The following is a 13,424-nucleotide window of genomic DNA, read 5'->3' as shown; positions in this document are numbered from 1 at the left end:
GATATATCCACAGATACAGATATAACATATGTTCTCATTATATAATGCCTTGTGTGTAACTTGGTGTTTGTTTTGTATTCTTTTATGAAATGGTCAGTCAGGTGCAGCCAGAAGAGAAGACACAGGAAAGACTCAGGAAAACCAAAACAAACAAACAACAAAAAAAAACAAAGCTTATTAAACTCACAGGTTCTAGAGACAGGAGGCACAGACCACGTGGGCCACATGAGAAAATATGGGAATGTTTCAGAGATTACAGCATGGAACCCATGTCAAGACTACATCTTTAAAAAGTCCTGTCCTCAGCACAGCTAGGTTCCCCTAAAAATGAAATAACTGATCCCTGACCTGTTCTGGAGAATTTATCTGCCTGAAATCTATGCTTTCGTTGCTATTGTATCCCAAGGACCTAACATAATGCCTAGCACATATTAACTTATTCATTTATCCACACTTGTGGAGGGCCTACAATGTGCCAAGCTAGGCTAGTAGCAGTTAAAAAAATCCTAATTCAAAGTATGAACCCTGTACCGAATACATCCTATGTGCCACCTCAGATTCCCCTGGCCTCACCCAGCTCTTGGGCCCTCTGCCCCTTGCTTCTCCTCAGCTGTTTTTGCAGCAATTAGCTCCCTGCCTGATCTGCTCAGTTCCAGGTTGTTCTACTGCCTGAGGCCAATGCCCAGAGTCGTTGGTACCTCCCACTACTTCCTCACATGCACTCGGATGAAACACCATGTCACAGGTTACATAAGGCTGGCTTCCCCTACTGAACAGGACAGGCAACATCACAGGGGTTTGGGGGAGTTAACTCCATGGGCACACACTTTGATCGGTGGTGATGGCAGATCCATTTCTTCTCTGTCCCTCCCCACAATGGACTGTTCCACGGTATGGTGTTCCAGTACAGTGTAAAGGAAATGGCCCCTTTATAGTAGAGGTCCTCTGTGTCTCTTCATGAAGGAGTGACACCATCCTGTTTGCTTCTAGCCTCATTTCCTTTCTCCCTCATTTTTGCAGCCTTGACATTGCACCTCCCCATGAAGCATTAGCAATTAAGTGTTGCTCTAGGCTCTGTTTTCTAGTGAAACTGGGCTGAACCTTGCCCTTAATAATCCCAGTTACCAACCCTTCTGCTCACTGTACTTGGGTCCTCTCCTGGCCCCTTTCATTCAATTCACATTCCAATTTCACTCAGCTCAGCACCATGACTCTCCTGGTTAACTCTTGACTTTGGCTCTATGTACTCACACCCAGCTTAGTTTATCCCAGTCCCCTTGGTGTCTTGCGTTTGCTCTTCTGGCCTCCATTCCTCATTCTTACCATATTATTTTAACAATATTTTAGTTTTTATTTTATTTTTTTGGCTGCACCGCATGGCTTGTGAGATCTTAGTTCCTCAACCAGGGATTGAACCTGGGCCCTCAGCAGTGGAAACATGGAGTCCTAACCACTGGACCGCCAGGGAATTCCTAATATTTTTATTTTTATTTGGGAAATTTCTCTTACCCTTAGTACAGGTGGTCCAGGTGGAGCTAAACTTCTTTCCTACACTGCCCAGGTCTTGGCCAACCAGTGTATTCCCCTAGTCACTGTGATTAGTTTGGAGATAGGCATATGACTAAATCAGTACAAACAGAGCCAGTCCTGAGATCTTTGTTGGAATTACTGAGAAAAGAAGCTCTTTCTCCTCTTAGAAAGAGACAGGAAGAGAGCCTGGACACGATTCGTTCTGAGAATGAAGCCAGACCTGAGGGAGAAAGAAAGAGGCTGGCTTTTGGTGGGGAGGTTTGAACTACTGAATTCATTCATGCCTGAAGTGTTTTGCCCTGAAACCTTTCCGCTTTTTAAGTGAATAAATTGTATTTTTGCCTTCCTGTTCCTGCAACTGAAGGTAGACAAACAAATAGAGTTCTCTTTCTCTATAAATCCTAGCCTCTTGGACATTTATATAAAAACCTGGGGTACCCAAAGTGATACAAGAGCAGGGCTCCCTAGAACCTTGTGATCTCTATAACTTCCCACTGCCGTGTTGTGGGATGAGCTTAGATGAGCCACCGCGTAGAGGCACGGATTGAGTTACCGGTCCTGAGGGCAGACACTCCCCACCTCTACACCTGGTACTCAAGTAGCTATTCTACGGCACACTCCGTCCTGGCACGTCTTGCCTCTTCCCTTTCCCTCCTGACCCGTGTTTCTGTCTGAGTGCTTTGCCAGCAATCTGATGCAACTCCTTAAATTCTTAAAACTGCAGGGGAATTTTATGGCCGTTCAGGCACATAGTTCTCAAGTAGAGCAGAGCAGGTGGAATTTCTGGCACGCTACCAAACTGGAGGGACAAAAGTGGGTCTGTTGCAGCAGGATGTAGAGGCAACTCTAGGAGGAACTTCCCAGCCTGACCGTCCTGTGCCTTCCAAGGTCAGCTCCTGTTTATTAGTTCTACTTGACTCACGTTCCCGTCTTTCCTAACTCTTGGTTAATCCCACCTCTCCTCTTAATACGGTTTTACTTCTACACTTTGGCACACGGTCTTACATTGCCCCGGGTAATGTTTCTTCAGCATCCCTTGATGCTTTGGACTGTCTTCCTTCAAGCTGTCCCTGTAAGAAGGCCAGTCTTATAAATTCTGTTCCAATCTGATGCATGGGACGCAGACACTGGTGAAGTCTAATTACTGTGAAATAGAGCTACTTAGTTTACTCTGACTCAAGCTCATGGTGTACCAGTGTGTCCTCGACCAGCACCAAAGGACAACTTAGGAATTCTTCCCCTCCCTCCCTTGCCAGGGTTCCAGTCGACCTCTAGAGTTTATGCATTCCTGCTCTGTTCTCAGCAGGCTGTCCTCATGCTGTGATCAGATGTGCATTGGGCAAGGTCTAATGCACACGTAGGGGATTTCTTGTTTACACGATGAGTGAATGGCTGATGGATGAGATCGTGAAGCACAGACTGAAAAATATTCCCACTCATGTAATGGGGCAATTTTCTCTGATATGTTAACCCATTTAGTGCAGCACACTTTCTGGATATCTTCTTGGTGTCCCTTGCAGAAGCCATACCTCCAGTCTACTGGACAGAAACACCCTGGCCAACCAAGTGAATTTTCACATAACTATGATGGTAGGATTAGGTCTAAGATACATGGAACAAACAGTAACAGTGAAACATATTGAGTGTCTTCTATATGCAAGGCCCAAGCGAGGTGCTAGTGGTTCAGACAGTAAAACACTGAATTAAAGCATTATTACAAATTGTGAAATGTGCTTTGAACGAAAAGAGCAAGAGGCAGAGACAGAATAACAGGGGAGGGTGACCACTCAGGGAAGGCCTTTCTGAGGAGGTAATGTGAGGTAGGACAAAAGAAATGAGGAGACAGTGATCATGCAAGCAGTTGAAGGAAGGGAGGGTGTCACAGCCAGAAAGAACAGCATATGCAAACTCCCTGAGGTAGGTATGTTAAAGAAACAGAAAGAAAATCAGGGTTGCTGAAGGACAGTGAGCAAGGGGCAGAATAGTACAAGATGAGAAGTGAGGTACGGTCAGTGGCAGGACGGAAGGCCGTAGAGAGCTTGCATATAATTCTATGTGAAAAATAAAGCCACTGAAATGGGAGAATAACATGAAATAATTGAAATTCCAGGTCATCCTTGCTTCAAAGTGCATGAAGAATGGGTTGTAGGATGCAGAAGCGAAAGCAAGCGGGGGAACCAGTGAGGAGGCTGCCGCCGGGCGCAGGGGCCTTCGGGAGGAACCGAGGCCTTCTCCATCTATTGGTGGTTGAATCAACACGACTTCCTGTTGGATTCTATCTGAGAAGTGAGACAAAGAGGAAGCGAGTATGACTTCGATTTCTTGCTTGAAAGACCGGCCCATGATGGTGCCATTAACTAAGATGGGGAAATCTGAGGGGAAAATGCAGTCGTGAGAGTGAGTGGAAATCCATTCAGGTTTTGGAATTAAGTTTCATCTGTGTGTGAGACAGACAGAAGGAGGAGTCCAGTGGGAAGCCAGAATACACACCTGGAACCTGGAAGGGGAGGTCTGATCTGGAGGCAGGGATTTGGGGGGTCATCAGCATACAGATGGCATTTAAAGCCATGGGATACACAGAGATCTGTTGCATTTCTATACACTGACAATGGAAGATCAGAAAGAGAAATTAAAGAAACAATCTCATTTACCATTGCATCAAAAAAAAATACCTAGGAATAAACCTACCTAAGGAGGCAAAAAATCTGTACTCCAAAAACTATAAGACACTGATGAAAGGAATCAAAGATGACACAAACAGATGGAAAGATACACCATGTTCTTGGATTGGAAGAATCAATATTGTCAAAATGACTATACTACCCAAGGCAATCTACAGATTCAGTACAATCCCTATCAAATTCCCAATGGCATTTTTCACAGAACTAGAACAAAAAAAATCTTAAAATTTGTATGGAGACACAAAAAACCCTGAATAGCCAAAGCCATCTTCAGGAAAAAACAAAACAAAACAAAAATTTAAAAAAAATGGAGCTGGAGGAATCAGGCTCCCTGACTTCAGACAATACTACAAAGCCACAGTCATCAAAACAGTATGGTACTGGCACAAAAACAGAAATATAGATCAATGGAACAGGACAGAAACCCCAGAGATAAACCCACACACTTATGGTCAATTAATCTACAACAAAGGAGGCAGGAATATACAATGGAGAAAGACAGTCTCTTCAATAAGTGGTGCTGGGAAAACTGGACAGCTATAGGTTAAAAAATGAAATCAGAACTTTCTTTAACACCATAGACAAAAATAAACTCAAAATCGATTAAAGACTTAAATGTAGACTGGATACTATAAAACCCTTAGAGTAAAGCGTAGGGAGAACACTCTTTGACATAAATTGCAGCAATATCTTTTTCAATCCTTCTCCCAGAGTAATGGAAATAAAAACAAAAATAAACAAATGGGACCTAATTAAACTCAAAAGCATTTGCACAGCAAAGGAAACCATAAACAAAATGAAAAGACAACACACAAAATGGGAGAAAATATTTGCAAATGATGTGACCGACAAGGGATTAATCACCAAAATTTACAAACAGCTTGTGCAGCTCAATATCAAAAAAACAAACAACTAAGTCAAAAACTGAGCAGAAGACCTAAACAGACATTTCTCCAAAGAAGACATACAGATGACCAAGAGGCACATGAAAAGATGCTCAACATCACTAAATATTAGAGAAATGCAAATCAAATCTATGAGATATCACCTCACACCAGCCAGAATGGCCATCATCAAAAATTCTACAAACAATAAATGCTGAAGAGCGTGTGGAGAAAAGGGAACCCTCTTACACTGTTGGTGGGAATGTAAATTGGTGCAGCCACTATAGAGAACAGTATGAAGGTCCCTTAAGAAACTAAAAATATAGCTACCATATGATCCAGCAATCCCACTCCTGGGCATATATCCAGAGAAAAACATAAATGCACCCCAATGTTCACTGCAGCACTGTTTACAATAGCCAAGACATGGAAGCAACCTAAATGTCCATCAACAGATGAATGGATAAAAAAAGATATGATACATATATACAATGGAACATTACTTAGCCATTAAAAAGAATGAAATAATGCCATTTGCAGCAACATGGATAGACCTGGAGATTATCTGACTAAGTGAAGTAAGTCAGAGAGAAAGACAAATATCATATGATATTGCTTATATGTGGAGTCGAAAAAAATGATACAAATGAACTTATTTACAAAACAGAAACAGACTCACTGACTTAGAGAATGAACTTATGGTTGGTTACCAGAGGGGAAGGGTCAGGGGGAGGGGTAGATTGGGAGTTTGGGATTGACATGTACACACTGCTGTATTTAAAAGAGATAACCCACAAGGACCTACTGTATAGCACCGGGAACTCTGCTCAGTATTCTGTAATAACCTAAATGGGAAAAGAATTTGAAAAAGAATAGGAACATGTATATGTATAACCACTTTGCTGTACACCTGAAACTAATACAACATTGTTAATCAACTGTACTCCAATATATATATACAAAAAAAAGCCATGGGAATAGATGAGGTCCTCAGGAGAGTGTGTGGTAGGAAAATAGGAGGGAGAGGTTCCTTGGCCCCAGTCCCTCCCTTCAAGTCTTCTCCACAATTCCTGGTCCTTCCTTCTTTAGCCCCCATAAGCAAAAGATACGGTGCCCTTCTTCCCTCTCACTAAGGAGCCTAATGGCCTCTGAACAAGTGAGCCAGTTCTGGTCATCCTCTCAGAAAGCCCAGGCCTTAAGCCTGTCCCAACACTTCTGTCTTCTACTCTTTCAGATAAGTCTCCTCTCCCAACTCCTAAGGTAGACAAATGGTCTTCATGCTCAGAAAAGAAAGGAAGGAAGGAAGAAACCTCAAACAACACTACCATCACCACCCAGCCAAGCAACTAAACCAACTAACAAACTGCAGCATGAGCTCTCAGAAAGGAAGTTACCCCACTGGCCAAGTCTTGAGGGACTGTCTGCTGTACCTCTGTTAGCCTTGGGGTGAATCATGCTACCAGATTGCTCTGCTTTGCCCTGGCCGTCAGCTTGTCAGTGTGTAGCACGGGTCGCATGCAAGGCTGAAGCAAGATAACTCGACTGGCTCTGGGCCAACCATGACCACTCAGGATGAGCATATGTTCCGCTGAAAGTGGGTCATGAAGCCAACATGCACCTGTAAAGACATCACATCTCTTTCTGTGTGGTGTGTGAGCTCCAAACACTCCACTGTGTAATTATCTGTTCTTTATATGTGAAATGGTCAGGATCTTCTCTTACCTCTCTGTGAATACTCCCTACTCCTGGCAGATTCACCCTCTTACCCTTTCCCACCAATAGCTCCCAGACTGAGCCAGGAACAAATTCCTGTACCAGAAAGAAGCAAACAGGAAGTGTCCTGGTTGTAGCTGTAGATTACCCACAACACTGAGGTTTCCTCTCGGTGTTTTGCACCTCTACTTTGTTCATTCTGCCCTGCCCCTTTCCTTCCGGTGCAGCGTCAGGCCGCTTTCCTGGCCTTTCTCTGCAGTGCGTAAGGCCGCTTGTTTCTTACCTTCCGAACTGGTTCTTACCTCACTACTTCCCCTGACCAGTCGTCACTGTGCTGCTCAGACTGGTGGTCTGATTCACAGCTTTGCCTGATGCTTCATCTGCGTGTGCATCCAGGCCCCTGGCGCCTCATCAACTTGCAAGGCTGCCGTGCAGCCCAGATCCACGGCCTCTGCATGTTCTTTGCTCTGCCAGCTCCAGCTTCCTGCCTGTCTTTCTGCTAAGCGAGCACCCCTACAGTGCCTCTGCTGACATGTCATGCACGCGTGCACACTGCTTTTTGTTTCATGACTGCTCTAAATACGTGCATGCTGGTGCTTGCATCGTTATTTATGTATTTCACGACATTTTGGCTCAGCAGTATCTGCTCCATCTCCGATTGCTTCCCACCAGGAGGGTCTGCCTCCTGCAGCTTTGCCCGGTGGTCAGCATTGATGTGTATCGCTACACCTAAGCAGGGTTGACACTGATTCTTAGAAGTGTTTCTTATTCCCGTCCTAGGAACACTGCTTCATGTTAGCTGATCATTGAGAGCTTCTTGGGAAATGTGCATTCAGCCAGCACGTGCAAAGGGTGAGGCAATGGTGGGAATAATAAACTGATGGGTTCCAGCCTTCACTGATTTTTTTTTTTTTTGTGGTACGCGGGCCCCTCACTGTTGTGGCCTCTCCCGCTGCGGAGCACAGGCTCCGGACGCGCAGGCTCAGCGGCCACGGCTCACGGGCCCAGCCGCTCCGCAGCATGTGGGATCTTCCCGTACCGGGGCACGAACCTGTGTCCCCTGCATCGGCAGGCGGACTCTCAACCACTGCCCCACCAGGGAAGCCCCTTCATTGATATTTAATATTAAGTCTGTCTCGTAAGTGGCATTAATGAAATTGCCTAAGGGAAGGAGATGTGATTGTCCTTAGTGCTGGAGACTGTGTGTCCCCTGAGTGAATTTGGTTTGATAATATTTCCATTCCCCTAAAAAAGTTAGCATGCACATGTGATTTGTTTTGGACAAAGAAATATGAGAAGTTATATGTGTTATTCTAGGTGGAAACTTTAAGAACTAGTTTGCACGTTGGCACATTTCCTTTTTTTCTGCTGACTTACCATCTAATTATCAGCACCGTCTAATAGAAATATCATGCAAGCCATATATGTAAATTTAAATTTTTTAGTAGTCACGTTAAAAAAGTAAAAAGTGGGATTTCCCTGGTGGTCCAGTGGTAAACAATCTGTTTTACAATGCAGGGGACTTGGGTTTGATCCCTGGTCAGGGAACTAAGATCCCACATGCCACGGGGCAAATAAGCCTGTGCGCCGCAACTACTGAGCTCGCGTGTCTCAACTAGAGAGCCCACGTGCCGCAAACTACAGAGCCCATGTGCCCTGGAGCCCACATGCCACAACTAAAGAAGAGAAAACCTGCACGCCACAACTAGAGAGAAGCCCGTGCACCACAATGAAGAGGCTGCGCACTGCAACGAAAGATCTCATGTGCCACAACTAAGACCCGATGCAGCCCAAAATAAATAAAATAAATAAGTAATAAATAAATCTTAAAAAAAAAGGTAAGAAGAAAAAACTAAAATTAATTTTAATGACATAGTTCATTTAACCCAATATATCAGAAATATCATTTCCATAGGTAATCAATATTAAAAATTATTCATGAGAATTTTACATTTCTTTTCCATATTAAGTCTTTGAAATGTGGTGTGTATTTTACACTTACATCTCATTTCAGACTAGCCACATTTCAAGACTCAGCCAGAGATGGCTAGTGACTACCATGTTGGATAGACTAGGCCGTGGCCTGTTAGGATGTATCTATATATCCCACTAAGTCTTAAATTTAACCACCAAAAAACCATGAGCCAGAACTTTAAAAGTCTGTGACTTTCGAGACTTAAAAAGATCCTTGGGTTCCCATCTTTGGATGGGTAGGAGGCTAGACCCTAAGGAAGGCATATTCTCCAATGTTCACTCCAGATGTGGTCAAGGAGGATATTAGAACACAGGGTCAAAGTACATTCTCTGGGGCTTCCCTGGTGGCGCAATGGTTGAGAGTCTGCCTGCCGATGCAGGGGACACGGGTTCGTGCCCCGCTCCGGGAGGATCCCACATGCCGCGGAGCGGCTGGGCCCGTGAGCCATGGCCGCTGAGCCTGCGCGTCCGGAGCCTGTGCTCTGCAACAGGAGAGGCCACAACAGTGAGAGGCCTGCGTACTGCAAAAAAAAAAAAAAAGTACATTCTCTGCTCCTGAGTTGATCCCTACTACACTTACGCAGTGGGATTTCAGAGTTCAAAATGACTGCTGAATGTATATCATACTTTCCCAAATTTTAGTGGAGAGAGACTATTAGGGCATGAAGAGAAAATACTAGAGCAACTGAGGGATGGTAGAAATACTGAAAACAAAGGGAATGAGAAATTATGGATAAACAAGTAGATTCTCTTTGGGATTATTTAAGGAATAAATTTGGAATTACATTTAAGTACACTGGCTACTGGGCTGATTCCAGAATATAACCCCTTACAGGTGTTGCTCTCTATGTGGCCATGACACCACATGAATTACCGTGAAACAAATCAAACCTGGTGTCAGTCATCATTAGGAACTGCCGTATCCATCCTCCAGACACCAACCAGGTTGATCACTATAAATGTAAATGAGACTGTTCTATTGCCCCACTGAACGGCTCCAAAGGCTTCCCACTCCCTCTAAGCTGAAATTTAAGCTCGTTTAACATGGTAACCAAGGCTCTTCATTACGTGGCTCCCATTTTCTTCCGCAGCCTCATTTCTTGTCACTCGCTTCCTTTTGTTTTACACTTCAGGAACACCCAAATATCTCGAGTTTCTTGCTCATACCATGATGCTTCCCTTTATTCATATTTTGCTAGAATCCCCTCCCTTCCTGTTTGCCTGGTTAACACCTACTGGTTGCTTAATTCAAGTGCCACCTCAACGAAGTCAGTGCTGTCTTCCAGGATGATTAGATGTTCTCATTTGACCCACCCCAAGGCCTTGCATATCTGTCATTAAACCTATCGCTTTGCATTAAAATTCTTTATTTATGCATAGCTTGTTCTTCAGGGCTTGGCAGATGCTCACTCAGTGTTCCTGGAATAAATATTTCTGAAAGACAGAGCCAGTGACCACAGAGAATGGATGCGGGGATCCTTCCCAGAGAGCAGGGTTATCAGGGGTTTCAAAATGTTTCTCAAGTAAGTGGCCGTTGAACAGTTTGCTGCTGAAACAGCAGAATCGGACTGCAGTTTACAGTTCTTCCTTGCATGGCAGTGGCGTTTCCACGCCCACAGTGGGTCATAGTCTCCAGAACTTTGTAGTTTTTACTTGACAGGCCACTGAAATTCTGACGGTGGAAGCTAGTCCCCTTTTCCTTGCCAGCGTATCAGAGAAGAATCCCCAATGCCTCATTTTTTACCATGGCTTGCTGACTTCCTAGCATGGAGACAGAGCTAAGACAGAGATTAGAACCCAGCGTAGCAGGTTCTGTGGCAGAGGGAGCTACTCATGCGGTAATTGTGATAATGTCTTGTCTGATTGTGCAACCACAGCTAAGGCCGTAATGGCCCTCGACACAGCTACGACATTTAGAGTATATTTTTGGACTATAACATGAAATAACAGACACTTGGTAAGCAACTTTTTATCAAATGCCAAGATGATTAGAAATTTGTGGGACTGTTTGCTGAGGAAACCACCTCTACAGCTTCTTTTCATCTTAAAACTTGTATTGCCTCTTCCTTGTGACTACCTTGGAATCTCACTATGCATTTACATGACCCCCTGACCACAGTGAATTGATTTATGAGTGGACCAATTATAAAACTCCTCAACTGGAGTTTAAAAATCAACATATTTGATTGCTACAGAGATTGTCACCTGACCTAAGATTGACAAATAAAATCCAAGACTGTTGGGCTTGGTAAAAGAAAGGTCGAAAGTTGTATGATGCAAGACTTGGAAGATGAATGTAACCAATTTGCAAAGAGAAAAGAAATGAAAGATATAGCTCCTGGTAGATTTGAGGAATACTTCCAGCTATTCCTTTGAACCAACTACTCTTCCCACAGTTTTATCACACTTTCTTTGATATAGTGAGGCAACGAATTCCCATTTTTGCTTGCACTTATGTGAACTGGATTTCTGTCAATTGTAGTCAGAAAAATGTGTCAGGTATTGTGCTATGTACTAGCGACTTAAAGATAAAAATATACTAGGGTCCTTATCCCCAGGAGCCCACGTTCTAGTGAAACAATAGTTTTAAGTCAACTGATTACTTTTTTTTAAAAAAAGATTTAATTTTATTTATTTTTGGCTGCGTTAGGTCTTCGTTGCTGTGAGCGGGCTTCCTCTAGTTGTGGCGAGCGGGGGCTACTCTTCGTTGTGGTGCGCGGGCTGCTCATTGAGGTGGCTTCTCTTGTTATGGCGCACGGGCTCTAGGTGCACAGGTCTCAGTACTTGTGGTGCATGGACTCAGTAGTTGTGGCTTGAGGGCTCTAGAGCACAGGCTCAGTAGTTGTGGCACACGGGCTTAGTTGCTCCGTGGCATGTGGGATCTTCCCGGACCAGGGCTCAAACCCGTGTCCCCTGCATTGGCAGGTGGACTCTCAACCACTGTGCCACCAGGGAAGTCCCCAACTGATTTCTTTTATACAGAGTATCTCATCTATTATTTTAGCAACTCTGTGAAATAGATATTATCATTGCAGTAGACTCTCTTGTTTTTCACAATAGATACATGTAGAGATCTTGGGAATCCCAAAGTTGAAGATATAGTAGAGAAGTAGACTCTGCATTATGTATTTTAAATTAATAAATGGAATATTGAATTTGATGGTATACGCATTCCTGTTACAGTATTAGAGACACAATCAATTAAGCATTCTTCTATTCTTTTATCCAAAACTTTTGTTTAAGAGCTACATCTTTTTTTATTGAACGATTTTCCCTACGAAAATAAATTTTAAATAAACCATGAACATAATTGCTTACGTGACATCAGGAAGAAAACAAAGCTCTATTGAGTTGTCTGCGGATGTTGGTAAGCTGACTAAGCACAGCAGCCTCACAGCAAGCATAATCTAAATGGGTACCTCAGCCAAATGACAAATTATTTCATGTTACGAACCTTCAGGTGATCCTAATATAAATGTAGCCATGAATCTTAAATTATGGAATATTCATATCCTACTGTATTTATAAATGAAGAAACAGAGATTTAGGGAAGGAAAGTGACACCAAGATGATAACACACCAGTTAAGGAGGCTAGACTTGGGATTCAATCATATTGGCTTATCTTCTGGTTCGGAATTCCCTGCCCTGTTAAAGTAAGGAGAACAAAAGATTCACCTCTATGGTGGATTAAAGATGGTCACAAAATCTTTGGCACTTCTCCCACTGAAAGTGGAGTCTATGTTTCCTCCACTTGAACCTAGGTGGGTGCTGTGACTGCTCTAAAGGACAGAATATGGTGAAGATGACACTCTGACAGTTTTTGGGTCCAGGCCTTAGGAGGTTGATGGCTTCCACTTCCTGTCGTTTGGAACACTCACTCTTGGAAGCCATCCTCCAGGTAGAAGTGTGGCTACCCTGAGAGCCCCATGTTGTGAGAAGTCAAAGCCCTGTGAAGAGGACCTGGAGAATGAGACACTACGTGGCCCAAGAGAGAGACCAAGGAGCACCGAGATGCTAGACGTGAGTGAGACATATGAGCCAGCTTGGGAGTGGATACCCAGCCCCAGTGACCCCAGCTGACCACAAACAGATCAGACACACAAGTTGCCCAGCTGAGGTCATCCAAATTCTGAACCTCCAAATTTTGAGCAAATAAAATAGTTGTTTGGGATACTTAATTTTGTGGTAGTTTGTAATGCAGCAATAGAAAACAGGAACAGATATAGGTGCCCTCATTACAAAAACCGAAAACATGTGGCATTGATTTGGGGACTGAGCAGTGGGCAGAGATTGAAAAAGAGTGTTAATGGAGAAGGACAGGAGGTTATTATTGAGGTCTGGCAAGAGGGAAACCTCTATTTTTTGGTTGTAGAAGGTTTAATAAAACTGTCACCTGACGTATTTTGGAAAATATAAAATGTACCTAATAAACTAGCGGATCTCAATAAGTAGATTTCCAGGCAGAATGTTAAGAGTGCCAAACAGTTCTTGTATCTGCATACAGTAAAGTATAGATAGGGAGAAATTAGCTAAAGATGTTATTCAATTTTTTAGCAGAATTTAGAGGAAATATATAGAACCCAGGACTTGTTGGCTTCAAAACAGCACTATTTCTGATCTGCTTTCCAGCTAAGAACATAC

Source organism: Aethalodelphis obliquidens, unplaced genomic scaffold (assembly GCF_003676395.1).
Source record: "Aethalodelphis obliquidens isolate GAN/ISIS:26980383/991018 unplaced genomic scaffold, ASM367639v1 scaffold33, whole genome shotgun sequence".
NCBI lineage: Eukaryota > Metazoa > Chordata > Mammalia > Artiodactyla > Delphinidae > Aethalodelphis > Aethalodelphis obliquidens.
Note: the sequence above shows the minus strand (reverse complement) of the source record.